This window comes from Puma concolor, chromosome B4, assembly GCF_028749965.1.
Source record: "Puma concolor isolate L17-30 chromosome B4, mPumCon1.1.hap2, whole genome shotgun sequence".
Classification (NCBI taxonomy): Eukaryota; Metazoa; Chordata; class Mammalia; order Carnivora; family Felidae; genus Puma; species Puma concolor.
In genome coordinates this window covers 91,673,137-91,690,884 of record NC_141673.1, presented here as the reverse complement: position 1 = coordinate 91,690,884, position 17,748 = coordinate 91,673,137, and the positions used below count along the sequence as shown (strand labels likewise).

Sequence of the window (17,748 nt, the reverse complement as noted above, 5' to 3'; positions counted from 1 at the left end):
GCAGATTTAGGAAGGCAAACAAAGTAAGGGATCATTGTAGTGAATGATTCTAAGTCCTCAGATGAGCCACTATTACTCAGTGAGGATAAGGAACATATATTTGAAAACCAGAAGTTACCACTGATGCGCTGCTTAGTAGTCCTTGTATGAGAATGCTAGTACATTGGAAATATTTAAATGCCAACTTGATAGACACATGACCACCAAGGATTCAATCTATGCAAATCTGCAGGTTTCTCCATCACCTCGTCAGCAGAAGAATTTTGTCTAGCTGAGATACTGATGGAAGGTAATCCTCAATCACAAGCACTAAATGTAATTATTTTGGTTTTAGTCATTAAAACCTTGATTAGCAAAAAAAAATAATAATTTATTGTCCATCATTTAAAACAATTTTGTAATGTTTATTTATTTTTGAGAGACAGAAGGAGACAGAGCCATGAGTGGGAGAGGAGCAGAGAGAGAGGAAGACACAGAATCCAAAGCAGGCTCCAGGCTCTGAGCTGTCAGCACAGAGCCAACGTGGGGCTCAAACTCAAAAACCATGAGATCATGACCTGAGCCGAAGTTGAACGCTTAACCAATTGAGCCACTCAGGTGGCCGTATTGTCTGTCTTTTTATCCGCAATTTTTTTCATGTATTTTAGTGGTGATGAAATATTTTGCCACCAGAGGATTGGGTATATAATTATGTATATATAGCCATCTAATTATTTACGAGGTTTTTTTTTTTAACTTCCACTACTCTATTCATTTGGAATTTTATGCAGTTTGAAGTATTTACATCTCTCTTCAATAATTAATTAATAAGGGTGCCTGGGTGGCTCTGTCGGTTAAATGTCTGCCTCTTGATTTCAGCTCAGGTCATGATCTCACAGTTCGTGAGTTCGAGCCCCAGAGCCCCATGTTGGGCTCTGTGCTCTGTCAGCAAGGAGCCTGATTGGAATTCTCTCTCCCTCTTCTCTGCCCCTACCCCACTCATGCTCTCTCTCTCACTCTCTCTCAAAATAAATAAATAAACTTTAAAAATAATTAATTAATAATTCTACTGTTATTATTTGATTTTAAATTTATTTATTTTAATTATTACATATAAGGAATGATTTCTCAAATGGTTTGAAATATAAGTTTCATTATTTACCAACTCATTTTGTGTGAGGCAAAATAAACACATATTATTTCAACTGCTAGCAACAGAATTTCTTTTAGTATAGGACTCCTTTTTTAAATTTTTTATTTTAAGTAAACTGCATGCCACATGTGGGGCTGGAACCACAGCCCTGTGATCAAGAGTCACATGCTCTACCAACTGAGCCAGCCAGGCACTCCTAGCACTTTCTTTAAGGAGGAACATTTTGACAATTGCTTAGGGATGAAACATGATTCTTTAAAATCATGGGGCAAGATGTATATGCTCCAAAGACATAAGCTCAAAAAGGGGGAGCAGAATTCCTAAAGAAGAGGATACTAAAAAAAAAAAAAAAAAAAAAAAAAAAGGGAAGAGGAGAATGTCAATACAGAGCAAGTCCTAGGTGAAACGTTAGGATAGGTGGCCAGGTGGCAGAAGGACTTTGAAGAGTGGAGATTTCCGCCCTGTTTTTATTCAACAAATATTTATTGAATTCTTCTGGCAAAGACATTTACTTGAGTCCCTTAGGTATTAGGTGACAACACCCTCATAAATTTTATATTTTGGTGGGAGAGAAAGACAAGAAATACAAAGTTAAGGGAATATAAAAATTTCTAACACCAATATTGAGAAAATAAAACACTTAAAGAACATAATGAAGAATGTGCTTGATATGGAAATTGAGATAGGATGGCTAGTTAAGACAATCTAAAATATTTCTATTGCTGTTACATAAAAATTATACTATCTGCAAACTTGTGTGTTCTGTTAAAAGTTTATTATTTCAAAGAACAAAGATGACTTCCCTCAGTAGGCTAATATGGAAAGGAACTCTGAGGCTGAAGCATGAGATATAACCCACTGGAACTGAGAGGCCAGCAATGGACTCACAGCTAGACAGTAGCAAAAAGAGGGGCTTCTGGGTGGCTCAGTCCCTTGAGCATCCAACTTTTGATTTCAGCTCAGGTCATGATCTCGCCATCATGGAATTCAGCCCCATGTCAGGCTCTGCACTGAGCCCCCTCTCCCTCTGCCCCTCTCCCTCACTTGCGCGCACTCTCTCTCTCTCAAAATAAAAAATAAATAAATAAATAAATGAAACAAACAAAAAAAAAGATAGTAGCAAAAAGAGGGATGACCTCAGCTAGCATGTAACATACATTTATATACCTATACTTTGTATTCGATCTCATTTATTTTTCACCTATTCTTATAGCAATATTGAACTCTATTCATTTAGGCAGCATTATAATTTATTGATAATAGGTGTCCAACATTTGAGTTCTTTTGAAACATTTTTTGTTTTTTTTAATATTAAAATAATTTGTCAGATTTTAAAAAACTTTTATTTGACTGTGATGTGCATCTGTTTTTCACATAATGATGGGTGGACTGAAGTTGGTATAATATAAAATGGTATATAAGATATATAAAATGGTATAGAAGATAATATAAAATAATATAATATTATATTCAGAACCAGAAACTGAACTTCAATATTTTTTCCCATAACCTAGTCATATCATCAGAGATAGGAGGAAAATATCAAAAATTAAAATAAAAAATGATAAATATAATTATCATCATAATGTATTGCAAAAAGGAAAATGTGTAGAAGTAAGAAAAACTCAAATTCAGGAAATTTTTGTCATTTGCCTTTCTCTCAGTGCCCCAAAGTCACAATAATGAACATGTCTATACCGTTTATCAAGTTTTACATTACATTTTACTCCAGAATTAAAATATTTTTAGAACCACTATAGGAAGCACATAGAATATTATCCTTAATATTTTACATTTTATATCACCTCTTCTTCATCTGTTTCACATGCACAGAGGAATGAAACTATTCAGTGAAAATCTAAAAGAATGAATTGTTGTGTGGCAGTGTGTTTCCTAAGAGCAATTACATTTTAAGAAGAATAAAAACAATTATATTTATTTGTTTTCTGTATACTTCCTTTCTTTCTTCATGTACAGGTTATTCTGGACTAGTGTTATGACCCCTTTTAAGAAGTTCCATAATGGTAGCTGCTTGTTGTTTTTTTCTTTTTAATATTTTATTTATTTCTGAGGGCTGGGGGGGGAGAGGGAGGGAGGAGAGGCAGAGAGAGAGGGAGATAAAATCTGAAGCAGGCTCCAGGCTCTGAGCTGTCAGCACAGAACCCAACTCGGGGCTCAAACTCACAAACTGTGAGATCATAACCTGAGTGGAAGTTGGACGCTTAACCAACTGAGCAACCCAGGCTCCCTGGTAGCTACTTGTTCTGATAAGAATTATATTTCAAATATGGATAAGCCTAAATTAATAAGATATGGTTGTAAGGAGACATTATTAATTTTAGTCATCTGACCTATTTAATTACCATTAGCTTCCTAGGCATTGAACTAAGAATTATTCTTATTAACCCTTCTCACATTTGCATACATTTTGAAGGAATTCTGAAAACAAGAAGTATGCTATATAATTCATAGGATCACAGGACATTAAAATGTAATGTTTTAAATGTTGCCATTAAAATTTAGTTTGAATCTTAAAAGTTACTTGAATTAATAATAAAAATAACTTAAACAAACATAATATGGTTAGTAAATGGCTTGGCATATAGTAAATGCTCAGTAAATGGTAGCAATTATAAATAATTTAGAAAGGGAAATAATGCTCTTGTCCCTGGATATGTGATTGTTCATAATCATATGTAGTTTGCAGCTGTGTTCTTAAATTGCAACAAAGTTTAGAACCATTTAAAATGTAAAATCTCATTAGTAAGACACAGACTCAGTAGATGTTAAAAGCTACATTAGAAAGTTAATAAGTAAAATAAGTAATGTTCTTCTTAAGAATACTTAGAAAACTTTATGGTATTATTGGTTAGTCTTTTCATTGGCTTGAAATTTATTTCTCCAACTCAAGAAAGATTATCCATGCATTCATTCGTTTAATGTTTATTCAGTGACTCCAACATGACAGTGTTCAGTGTGGATGATATGAGTTGGTCTGCCTGAACTAGCCTTTTCTTAATCATGAATGTCCATCAAAATAACCCAATTCTCTCTTACTCTTGATCTATGCCTCCTTCTTCATTCCTTCCTTATTGCTTTCTCACCTCTTTTCCTCTAAACCTTCACTGGTAAAGAATAGATTTTGGTAACATCAAGTGTGCTTCCTTCAGAATATCATCTATAGTCTCTGAGTTTTCCCCGAGTGACTGAACTACAAATTGGGATCACACATTTGATAAATTAATTAAATGATGTGTAAGTTTTTCCAATTAAAAGCCAGAGTAGGTCAACAGTTTATCACAATCCAAGACATATCTTTCTCACTTTTTTTTTCCTTTCAAGTTGCACATGCCCTGTGCAAATTTGCCATTTCTCTTGTTCATTCTATTCCTCTTTTATGTTGCTCATTAAAATGTTACATTTTATACCCAATATTGTTCACACTCTACAAGGTTTTTATCACTTGGATAAAAGCAATCTACTTGATGCACAGCTGGTTTCCAGTATGATCTAATTGCTTTTGTGATACATCTCAGACACCTAATGCCACACAGAACATTGCTGCGCTTTTTCACATAAGTAAATTAAATTACTTGCAGATGAACTTGTTTTATAACATGTACCTGGAAAAAGTTTCAGCTCATTTAGTGAAATGTCTAACATCAAATTTCATTGAAAATGTGCCTGCATTCAGTGTATCTTTTATCTCTGATTTATTTTGGTTTCTTACCACATATTTCTAAACCATAAATTGTTTATAAATATTGATGCTATTTTTTCATTCCAAATTTTATGCCTTTATATTAATGATTTCTTTTTATTTTCAACTCCAATATACTAATCAAATTTATAATTAAAGAAGTTTAACTGAGCTGTATTTTGTTTTGCATGATTATTTAACTGCTACTAAAATAAACCGTATCACTTAAAGACTATGACCCACATTTCTGAAAATCAGCTAGTTGGTTTTAATTTTACATCTCTGCACCATTTTTAAGGGATCGAATTTTGTCAACTTGCATTAGATTATGTTTATTTTAACTTTCAAATAAAAAGATTTCTAGCTTAATACCATATGTTCATTAAATGTTTGCATCATTTTATATGTAAGTGAACATTTTTCCAGTTTTATTTTATGAGGCAAAGGGTAAAAATACATAGGCAGAGAGTAGCAAAGAAAACAATATAATTGCTCTACTAAAAGTTTAACATTATTACCTTCATTTTTCATTTTAGAAATTGAGATTTTCGTAAAAATAATCATGTTTACTACACCTATTACTTTGTATTATCTTCGTCTAATGAAATATTGAGCAGAAGCATGGGTTGGATGGAACTGGTAGCAGAGGGACATTTTGTAGGCAAAATAAAATAAAATCACTAAAAAGCATTTATTCCTAATTATTTAAGATTTGAGAACTTTACATTTGTAGAAATTTTTAAATCATGATGTATAAATACTATTATCTTTCACCCAAGTATAAGTAGGCATGTATTTTATATGATTATTCAATTCTATCAATGCATGTATATGAAACGTTTGCTTGCAGTTTACAAAAAGTGGTGACTATTTATGGGAACTGCATATTTTTTGTATTTGCAGCATAAAATCACTAAATAAGCTTTTAAAGTTCTAAGATGTGTAAAAATGCCTGAACTGTGTGTAACAATAGAATAAATTAGATACTAATGAGTATTGGAAGCAATCAAATAGTCTGGGGGACTAAAATGGAAATATAATGACAAAGATGGATTAAGAATATTGATGAGAGAGAAGCACAATTAGAAATTAGATAATAAAAGCAAACTGCCATAGGACTAATCAAGTAGATGTATCACTTGGAAAAAAGTTCAATAGGGTGTAATCACCATGAAATGGTATAAAATATATGTGGTACATTTGTGCACTCTGAATTTAAAGATATTTGGACAAAGTTTAGAAACACTAAATACATATGCAAAATGTAGTCATGATTGAAAGAATTCAATCAAACCACATTCTAAAACTATTTTAAGAATTGCTCTATTTCAAGAATTGCTTATGAGAGATACACGAGAAGCAAAAACTATAGAGAACATATATGAGAAAAACAACTTAGAAAAGAATCCATATCAATACATGTCAAGATTAAACCATGTCCTGAAAATAACCCTTTTGTGTCAAATACAAAGACAGATTATTAACACAGTTTAAAATCAGCTAAAAATGGCATACACTTCCTAGTATATAACTAGTTATAATTTATGGAAACAGAAAATATGGGCTAACTAAAGTAAAGGTACATTCAGCATAAAGCAAACATTACTCCATATGGATAAACTCATCTCTTCTGAAGTTTCCCTTAAGACCGCAAAGGAATTAATGAGTGTCATCATCTACACTGCCTTGTACCGATTACATTTCATTGTAAATTATATTCACGGTTGGTAACTGTTTTACAAAATATTTTTTAATTTATTTTAATGTTTATTTATTTATCTTGAGAGAGAGAGAGAGAGAGAGAGAGCAAGCAGGGAAGGGGCAGAGAGAGAGAGGAAGAGAATCCCAAGTAGGCTCCATGCTCTCAGCGCAGAACCTGAGGTGGGGCTTGAACTCACAAACTGTGAGATCATGACTGACCAAAACCAGGAGTTGGTCGCTTAACTAACTGAGCCACCCAGGTGCCCCTATATTTTATTATTTTAATGTTTATTTTTATTTATTTATTTTGAGCAAGAGAGTGTGTGAGCAGAGAAGGGGCACAGAGAGAGGGGGAGAGAATCCCAACTAGGCTCCATGTTCAGCACAGAGCCTGATGAGGGGCTCGATTCTGCTACCAGGAGCTCATGACCTGAGCTGATACCGAGTGGGAGACTCAACTGACTGAGCCATCCAGGTGCCCCACACAAAATATTTTAAGTCAAGTAGCTGAATGTTTAATTGCCTTCTAGAGAAGTCTAGCATTGATCTTATTATGAATTTATGACAGTTGTGATATAGTATTTTTTTTCAATTTTTATTCAATAAAAATGATTTGGGGGCCTGGGTGGCTCAGTTAGTTAAGTGTATGACTTCTGCTCAGGTCATTATCTTGCAGTCTGTGAGTTGGAGCCCTGTGCTGGGCTGTGTGCTGACAGCTCAGAGCCTTGAGCCTGCTTCAGATTCTGTGTCTCCCTCACTCTCTGCCCCTCTCCCATTCATGCTTTGTCTTTCTCTGTCTCTCAAAAATGAAATAAAATAAAAAATGATTCAAGAGCTTAATATATAATGGTATAAGTTATTTATCATGCCAATATGAGCAAGAAAGTTTAAAAAAAGACAAAAACCTAAGAACTGAATTATGGCCAGACAAGAAAATTACGATTACGAAGCCAAATAATATTTTTGTTTCTGTGTAATGCAACTGTAATATGTAGTAAACTAGAAATAAAAATACCATCCTAAAATTTTAAGATGTATGATATGTAGCTGGAGAAATAACACTTACACATAAAAAAAGACCAGAGGGACTCCTGGGTGGCTCAGTTGGCTAAGCGTCTGACTTCAGCTCAGGTCATGATCTCGCGGTTTGTGGGTTGGAACCCGTGTCGGGCTCTGCGCTGACAGCTTGAAGCCTGGAGCCTACTTCACATTCTGTCTCCCTCTCTCTCTGCACCATCCTGGCTTGCACTTTGTCTCTCTCAAAAATAAATAAACATTACAAAAAAAAAAAATACCGGAAACTCCATGGCACAGGATCTATAACTGCAGTTAAACGGTGATAAACATAAATGCAAGCGTGTGTGTGTGTGTGTGTGTGTGTGTGTGTGTGTACGCGTGTGCATGTTGTGTTAAAGAGGTTTCAGGAAAGCCTTCCTGGAGTTGGTACTTGAAATGAGTGGCTTTATTTACCTGCAGGGGAGAGTAAAAGTTACAAAGTTCTGAAACTGAGGCAGTGAAGACAAGGCATTGGACTATGACGCAGTACAGTATGTCTGGGCACAATCAAATTTGTGTTGTTGAAAGGAAGGAAAGAAAGGGAGTTGTTCAAAATGAGACTGGTGAGACTGGCAAGACGACTCATTTAAGGGCTGAACGAACGGAATCCCATTTGAGGAGCTTAGCATTTAGAAGGATTGGTGAGGCATTTATCATTTTCATAATGGGAGTAGTATGCTTGCTTATATTTACTTTTTAGGTTCACATTTTTGTCATGAGTGTGGAAAATAAATCTAACACTTCTGTTTTCAGTTATATGGCAGGATAGAATTACCCAAACAATTTTCTCTCTTGATACAACTACAATATCAGATAAAATACACTAAAAATAATTATCTTTAAATGCTGCTAACTGAGTGAAAGCAACACTTTTGAAAGGGAAACTAGGACAAAACCCAGAGATAAATGAATGCTAACGACAGCTTAACCCTTGAATGGAATTGTCAAACAACTGGGGCACCGAGGTGCTGCCTAGGCTCAGAGCACTGGATACAAATGTCTGGCCTCCACTTCTGTGTATAATGTTCAAGCCACTGCGTGAAACTAACCAAACCTTAGTTGAGTAACACTTGGAAAAGCAGAGAAAGAATAAATGATTTGATGGCACTGGAAAGCAAAAACAGACCCAGAAAATTGAGAGACTGTGATCCTCGATTCAAAAGAAATACTCAAGGTAGGCATTTACCTAACTTTGTCCGTGAGGCCTTTCCAGTTTGCTGCCTTACCATGGATTAGGGCCCCAACAGAAAGGAGTGGTCTTACTGGTCTGAGAAGATGACAGGTTGGAAATCACAGTTGCCAGCGGATTTAGAAATTGGAAGGCAAAATCCTGATGCAAAAGGAACAAAATCTTGGTATTTGGAAATGACATTAAGTAACTGTATTTGACACATCTCTGAAATCTACGGAACAAAGACTCTGCTGGACCCCACAAAGTGATTAGGAGTGAAACGGAAGCCAGCTGTGGGGTCCGCCTGCAGCCTGTCAAGGGGGTTAGCTTATGGTAGACCTTGCTCATATTTGGATCTTGTGGAAGGTTGTCAAGGGGTTATTTTTGAAGGGCTTTCCAATAGGGGACACATTCTCAGCATGAAGAACAGTATCTATCATTGGTAGACATCGAATGATAGAAGCAGGTTATTGTAAGTGCCTTCTGGAGGACCTGCATCATCCTTTAAAAGAAAGCTGCAAGAATGTTTCTGACACTAAAGTATTCCTAACAATCTGAAAACGTCTCAAAAAAAAACCCAACACTGGAAAGTACCAATATCTAATTGCAGGGAAGGTTATTGAGGGGATGTGACTGCCGGTGGACTCATGAGCTGAACTCAGTAATCGGAGGCTCCTCATCCCAACCTGTCCTTGGAATGTGGCTTCTGTGTGCCTTCCCCACTCCCAGAAGCTGACCCAAGGATAAAGCCTTGAGATAGTGATGTGGGGTTAAAAGCATGTTGTCAGTATATGAGACTGAAACAAAGTAAGGCCTCTATATAAACTTTTAAGATTTGGCAGGTGGGTGCAGAGATCTATTCATTTTGCTGCTGCCTAAAACAAGCCTAATCTGGATGCTCCTTTGCTTATTAAACCTGCCACCTACAAATCTCAAGTGGCCTGCCTTTTTCTTCTGTCTCTCCCTCCCCTCCACGTGCAGGGACTGTTTCACATTTTATCCAGGAAGCTCCCAAGAGGGTTGTGAACCAACAAGGCAATTGCGTTAGGCTTTTTCTATTCCTTACTTTTCCAATCCCCAATCTCTTCTGACTCTGCTTGGACTTTGTCATGTAAAATCCCACTGCCATGTGATTTCCATGCTAGAGATGCCACATGTTAGCTCTCTAGGCAATAGCCAGGTGAGCTTTTAGCCAACAGCCAGCATCAGTGTCCAGCCCTGTAAGTTCTTGGTTATCTAGCCCTTTTATCCATCTTCAAAGACTGCAGCCTCAGCAACCATCTCACTATGTCCCCTGAGATACTTGAAACAAGAACAATATGGAAATGGGGTGCCTAGGTGGCTCACTTGTTTAAGTGTCTGACTTCGGCTCAGGTCATGATCTCAGGGTTCATGGGTTCAAGCCCCACATCGGACTCTGTACTGACAGCTCAGAGCCTAGAACCTGCTTCAGATTCTGTGTCTCCCTCTCTCTCTGCCCCTTCCCCACTCTCTCTCAAACATAAACAAACATTCAAAAAATTAAAAAAAAAAAAAAAACCAGTACAGATAGGTCACGCCCAAATTCCTGGTAAACAAAATCATGAGCAAAATAAAAATTGTTTTTTAATCACTTATTGTGGGGTAATTTTTTATATGTCAGTAGTAATTAAAACAAGAAAGTTATGATCATTTAAATTACCCAGCAAATATTCACTTTCATGGATGTTGGATTTAGACTTATGATTTGCTTTGGCCAAAAGAAAATTCCTGAAATGGGCTTGTACACTGGACTTGCCTTCTTGTAGTTTTGATATTGTGATGAGAAGAAACTTGTGACCTTTGATATCTGGGTGCAGAATGAACACATGAAGAGCAGAACTGAGCCTGGGGTTAACAGCAAGAATCCAAGCCCAGGCAGGCATATAGCCTGAAACATAGTTATCCATCTGAGCCAAGACCAGCAGAACTACCTCAACTGAGCTGCAGGTATTAAACATTTACTATGCAGATATTATGGCTCTGAGAACAATATATATGTGTATCATTTATGGTAGAAGTGAAAATCAGAGGTGGGGAGACTATGATTCAGCTCAGATAACCAATAACTGAATTTGCATAGCACAACAGTGGTGATTAAGAGCATGGGATTTGGGGAGGGACCTGAAATAGCTGTAGTTACATCTAGAAAAATTGTAATATCTTTTTTGAAACAGAGGAGAAAAAAAGCAGTGGTTCCAGAGTGTGAGACAGCTATATAAGAAGGTTAGTTTTCTAGGGTAAGATTGTAGAGTGCATAGGATCACAAGAAAGTATTACCATACATTTTAAACTTCTCAGGTACAGACTTTAAAATTTATAGAAAGCAAAATAAGCTGAAGAGTATCCCAGGTTGACTACAGCTACATATGTCACAAGGAGCTTCTATCTCATCTTCCCACTGGAAAAATGTACTGTGGTTGTAACACAGAAACATGGAGCAAGGTCCCGTTCATACTAACTTCCCTTCCCTTCCCTTCCCCTCCCATCACATCTTATAATTACCCAGCACTGAATTTTTAAATTTACCCTTAAACAATCACAACTGTATTAAGTCTTCACTCTCATTAAGAGATTGTAATTTTGTCCTTTGAAAGGGTGATTTGGCCTTAAGAACAATTTGAATTTTTCTTCTTATACAGGTCTCAAGAGAGAACAATTTGAATTTTTCTTCTTAAACAGGTCTCGAGATTTTCCTATGCTAGGAAATATCATACCTTCTATTAAATATGAATTATGATCTGGATGACCCACTTATAAATGTTAGTGTTCAGCTTTCATTTGCAAGAGCTCAAAGAAAGCTGCCCTCTGACTAATCAAAACTCACTTATACCACTAAATATGCTGATTGTTTTACCTTGATTTTGCATTTCAGTTTTTATAGTAATGCCACATGAATATTATGTATAAATTTTAGGGCCTCTTACATTAATAGGAAATACAAGATAATTGGTTTGGTTTTGTTGAAATAAGTAGATTTTGCCTAACATGGTCTCTTCCAGCCCCAAATTTCCTACTACCCAACTTCCTTTTAACTTAATATTTGGGTATAATTATCATAAAAATACACATGGAAGAAATTTAGTGAAAATTTAGTCCTATCATCAAGCTGCCTTAAATTATATTCAGATAAGTATGGAAGAGTCACAGAAAAGAGAGAGAGAGAGAGAGAGAGAGAGAGAGAGAGAGAGAGAGAGAGATGGTTCTATGATGACAGTAAAGTTGGTTTCAGAATGTGTTAATATTTATTATTGTGAAAGCTTGTGATCATTTAATTAAGTTGCCTTATCTATTGCCTTAAATTCTTAAAAAGACAACCATATTAATCCAGACTAATAATCACTTCAGAATTTTAAGTCTATTGATTCTTTTTCCTTCTAAAATCTCTTCAATAAGATCTGTCCCTAGAGAATTCTATAAAAGGGCAAATGATGTCTTTGCAGCCTTGGCTCTCTCGGACACTTGGCAGTTTAATGACTCATTGTACTTATAAATGTTCCTGATTAAGCTCTTTTATTTTTATTCTGTAATTTAATTTATATCATTACATTTCACACAGAATTTTCTCATTCCAGCTACCTGATTCACACATCATTAAATGTCTACTTACGCCATTGATAGTCTCTTATAAACATCAAGTATGTTTTCTCTACTTGGCCTTTGATGATCTTTTGTAATAGATCTCTTCTTTCAAATGGACAGAGGTGATTTTTCATATGTAAGACACCTGTAACATAGTGTGTGAAATCACTTAACTTAAAATCAAACTTCAATTGCATATATGCTGATACTGAAAAATAACTATGACAAAATGATAATGCTAAAAATTAATTGTCTCCCCTGGATTTAGTTTTCCCTAGATCTTGGACATATTAATAATATTGAAGCAGTTCTTTGCTTACCAGGCTCTGACTTTCCTACAACATAGCGTGAAATTTTAGATCAGACGTACAACTGAGTATATAAATATGTATATAATTTACACTGAAGCCTAAGCTGTAATAGATATGAAATTCTAATGTAAATTGTCAATTCAAAATATAATCTTCCAAAATATAATTATCAGAACTGTTTCTAGATTTCTTGATTCCCCTCACCAACTTCGAGAATGTAAAATAACTAAGTGGAAGAATCACAAGGAAATTTTCTTTGATAGGGGCTTTTGCTTCCTTCTGAGCCTTCTCCCTTGTCAAGTGGAGACATGAGGCCTCTCTCCCTTTAAGCCATAGGAGGCTTCCCTGGTATGTCTTAGTTAGAAATACGTTCCCTGAGATTTGCAGACATGGGAGACTGAGATCTGGCTAATGTCTGATAAAGTCAAAGTCACCTTTGAACTGGGATATGACCCTTATATGGAAAATATAGAGACCAAGGAAAAAGCTGATAGATTGTTTTGGGGCAGATCTAAGGATCTGCCTTGAGATAGGTTTGCAGTCAGAGTTTTGTTTTTGGTTTTTTTCTTAATTTTTAACCTCTTTATTTTAGAAAGAGACAAAGCATGTGAGCAGAGGAGAGGGGCAGATGAGAGAGAAAGAGAGAGAGGCAGAGAGAGCGAGAATCTTAAGCAGGCTCCAGGCTCAGCACAGAGCCCAGTATGGGGCTTGATCCCATGACCCTGGGATTATGACCTGAGCTAAAATCAAGAGTTGGGTGCACTCAAGGTTTTCAGACATGACTTGCACAAATGTTTTCTAGAGATGAGGGTTGCATATAACTGGGGACCACAAAGAACCTGGAAGTATAATTGCTGATATTCTGGGAGTCATAAACGGTTATCCATCGGGGAACATCAGGAGGGAAAGATGGCAAAATCTGCCAAAGACTCCCAGAGACAGTCAGTTTTAACCAGATGCCAGGGGTGGTAAGCTGGAAAGGATCCACAAATAGAGATTATCCAATTACCTTAAATCTTCTCCCTCCCTCTTACCTGGAATATAATAGAAGGCAAAATTTAAGCCAGCTGTGGAAAGTCTGGGATAACTCTGAGGCAAGAAGGGCAAATCTCAAGTCAAGTTTGATGTTTTTATTTTTGTAAAGAGCTTGAAATTCCAAATACTAAATTAAGACAGTATTTGAAGATTAAAATGTCCTGGGAATGCAAACTGGTGCAGCCACTCTGGAGAACAGTATGAAGGTTCCTCAAGAAACTAAAAATAGAACTACTCTGTGATAAAGCAGTTACATGATGGTATTTACCCAAACGATACAAAAATACAGATTCAAAGGGTACGTACACCCCAATGTTTATAGCAACATTATCAACAATAACCAAACTACAAGAGAACCCAAAAGTCCATCGATTGATGAATGTATAAAGAAGAAGTGGTATATATACAGAATGGAATATTAGTCAGCCATCAAAAAGAATGAAATCTTGCCATTTGCAATGATGTGGGTGGAGCTAGAATGTATTATGCTAAGCAATAATAGCCAATCAGAGAAAGACAAGTACCATATGATTTCATCCATATGTGTAATTTAATAAAGAAAAGAGATGAACATATGGGGTAGGGAGAGAAGAGGAGGGAAACAAACCCCAAAAGACTCTTAATGATATAGAACAAGCTATAGGTTGAGGGAGGGAGGGGGTAGGAGATGGGATCGATGGGTGGTAGGTACTAAGGAGGACACCTGTGAAGAGCACTGGGTGTTGTGAGTGATGAATCACTGAATTCTATGCCTGAAACCAATATTGTACTGTATGTCAACTAAAATTTAAATTAAAAAAAAAAGAGTAAGAAATAAAGAAAATTAAAATGTCTTGAAAGACTTACCTTTAAACAAGCAGGAAAAACAGGAGACCAACCAAAGCATTCATACAGGGCCAGGGAATTTTTACCCCAACTTGGTGCATTTACAAAGAATGATGGCTGACAAAAAAAAAAAACAAAAAACAAAACAAAAACAAAAACAAACAACAGGGACGTTATTATGTTATGAATTTTGCTTATTTGGAGTGAAGATGACATAATTTTTGTAAAGAAATGTACTTTGACTGAAAATAAATTGTACTTTCTTAAAAATAATAACATTTTGTTTCTAAAATATGATCCTAAAATTAACTAATTGCTTATATAACAAGGTTCCCAAAATTGTATTAGTTGAAACTTATTTAAATATATGTCAGGGCTTGAATTTAACTGGAATTTCAACCCAGCATAAATAATATTAATTAGCTGTTTCTAAATTTTTTTCAACAAGTATTAAGAAAACATCTCTGTGTGTATACTTTCCTCAATTAAGCCTAGCATGATACCTGACAAAATATATCACTCATAAATGGTGACTGATTCACCTGGAGGAGGCAATCTGTTAGTTTTGAATAATCACACATTCAAATTAATACAAAGTCACATTTCTAGTTTACCTATATACTACAAAAAAGGTTATCATTACCTCCAACATCAGTAGACAAAAATCAAAACTCAGAAAGTTTAGTTTCCCCAAATCACACTGCCAGCAAAGCCAGGAGTGGAAATTGTTCTGTTTGACTCCAAAGCCTGCGCTCTTTCCACTACATTTTATCCCTCATAATGAGCGAAAATAATTCAGTAACATACCTGCATATCTTTCTCATGTAATTATTTAAAACCAAATCGAGGTATCAATATATAACTGAACTAAGTCATTTTGCAAAGCTTTGATAAAACAAAACAAAGCAAAACAAAAACACTAAAATCTCTCAGTACTAAAATCTCTGTACTGATCTGGTTCTTTGAAACAAAAACAAGTTTTGATTTGCATGGTCTGTTAGAAAACTAGGAAAATTCTGAAGCTAATTTTTCTTAAAATGTTTACAATAGAAAGCATCCATTCATTGATATTTGCATTCAATGATTCATCAGACATTTGTTGGGCCAACGTTGCCCAGTACTGCTTTGCAGGCCTGGGAGACTGATCCATGAACAAGACTATTCTTTTATGTAACTTACATTTTAGGTGGTTATTAAATTTACTAAAAGGCTTCCATGTAATAGGCATTTTTCTAAACAGAAAATAATTTTTAAATCTGTTTTGAAGCAGATATTTATATTAAGATTGAAACAAGGGGTGCCTGGATGGCTCAGTCCCTTAAGTGTCCGATCGGCTCAGGTCCGATCTTACCGTTCGTGAGTTCAAGCCCTGCATCCGGCTCTGTGCTGACAGCTCAGAGCCTGGACCCTGCTTCAGATTCTGTGTCTCCCTCTCTCTCTGACCCTCTCCTGCTCACACTCTGTGTCTCTCTCAAAAATAAACATTTATTTATTAAAAATTTTAAACATCTTTTTTTAAAGATTGAGACAAAACTGCTTATTCATTGGCTAAATACATGTCTTACTGACTGAGAGACAAGTACTAAAAAAGCAGTATTATTATATTATTAATAGATATAAAAATAACCTTTAATACCTTTAGCAGCAATATCTTAAAACACCACAAGATGGTGACATTACTCTATAAGAACAAGACTGGTTCAATAGTATGAATATTTTTCAGTTTTCTAAAGCAAAAATTGAAGTTTTTTTTTTTTACGGTTTTAAAAGCAAAGATGAGATTTCAAGAATACATAACTGTTGAAATCACATTAAAGAGTGATTTTCCAAATTAATATTTTAAAAATCTCTTAGACATTTTAAATAGTAATATGAATAATGCATCAACCAGAGCTTTGGCAAACATTGAAGTTTCGCTTTTATAATTCTTAACCTAAAGTTATTGTGGCTCATCTGTTATGTTTACACACAACATTTTTTTTTTTCTCGTGGAGTTTCACTACTTGAATTTCCCTTGGCTGACCTTGATAACAAATTGTGGAATGGTTATATGTCAAAACAACTTAAAATACCTTGATATTAAAAGAGATTGCACTGATGGTTTCTAATTATGCTAAACAGATGACTTATTTCAAGCTGATATTGATAAGTGTCAAAAGCTAAGAATTTGCACTAGCAACACACCCTAATCATACATGTCTTCCGTCTACATCAGATTTTAGGTTTTGCTCATTTATCAGATTGTCTGTTGCCAACCGTACATCCTTTTCACCCCTTACATTCTCCTCTAAATCATAGGAGAATCCCTTTCCAGTGTGGTCTTAGGTTAAGATCTAACAATGAGAGGCTCTCATTTGAGATCGCAAAGACAGAAGAAAAAGAGAAGCCCTTATTTTCCAATGGCATTTGCCAACAGGGACACAGGCAGGCAGCACATAGGAGGTTTGCAACGACTTCCGAAATGAATTCCTATAAATCCTCCACCTCCATGCTACAGGCACCTGGGACGAGCAGCTTTTCCTGATATCATTCAAGTTGATAACACCTAAGTGAGCTTCTGCAAATTGCCCATTTGAGGATTGTAGGCAGCTGAGGTCATTGACTGCAATGTAATTTTTGTAACCTCTAGCAGGGTTTTCCTGACCTTTACTCCCCAGACCATTTCAACAGATGTGTAAACCTCCAACTTCCTGTATTAAAACCAATATTTCTTGGAAATACACAGAGTGGTATCTGCTTTCCTGACTTGGCCCACACTGATAACACTCATATAAATTCCAAAGAAAAAAATGTGAGAACAGATCATGTGAAAGTGTGTAGCTACGTTTGAGTTACCAGCCTTAAGTACATAAGGTTATAACACTCATATAAATTCCAAAGAAAAAAATGTGAGAACAGATCATGTGAAAGTGTGTAGCTACGTTTGAGTTACCAGCCTTAAGTACATAAGGTGACGTAACAACCTCAGAAGTACAGTTATAATAATCACAACAAACCCTCCCATTCAGAAAGAAGAAAGGGAGGCACATAGCAGTCACTGATTCATAGCAACTGTGAGTTCCTGCTGGCAAATTTTGCCAAGAGGGCTTATCTGGATGATAAAGAATGTTCCTTAGAATCTTATTATGCTTGCTTACCAGGAAGTGCCCCCCAATCCTTGTTCTTTTGACTTCACCCTCTGCATATTCCTTTCTTTTTCTTTTTTTCTCCTCAGCCA

General features: G+C 35.7%; 1 protein-coding gene and 1 long non-coding RNA gene across 5 annotated transcripts in view; one reads left to right on the top strand and one right to left on the bottom strand.

Moving 5' to 3' along the window:
- PIK3C2G (phosphatidylinositol-4-phosphate 3-kinase catalytic subunit type 2 gamma) overlaps positions 1-17,748 on the top strand; it is a 539,869-nt gene that overhangs the window by 83,040 nt on the left and 439,081 nt on the right. The window lies entirely within an intron of this gene.
- The window catches only part of LOC147579296 (uncharacterized), a 121,434-nt gene that overhangs the window by 15,987 nt on the left and 87,699 nt on the right, over positions 1-17,748 (bottom strand). For 3 of the 4 annotated variants that reach the window (XR_015253782.1, XR_015253779.1, XR_015253780.1), the window contains exons 3-6: positions 14,553-14,648; positions 12,389-12,505; positions 10,457-10,588; positions 7,753-8,919 (exon numbers count right to left, since the gene is read on the bottom strand). This is a non-coding gene — a long non-coding RNA (uncharacterized LOC147579296). Of the gene's footprint in view, positions 1-7,752; positions 8,920-10,456; positions 10,589-12,388; positions 12,506-14,552; positions 14,649-17,748 lie in introns of those variants that run through there. The other variant, XR_015253781.1, reaches the window with a different exon arrangement.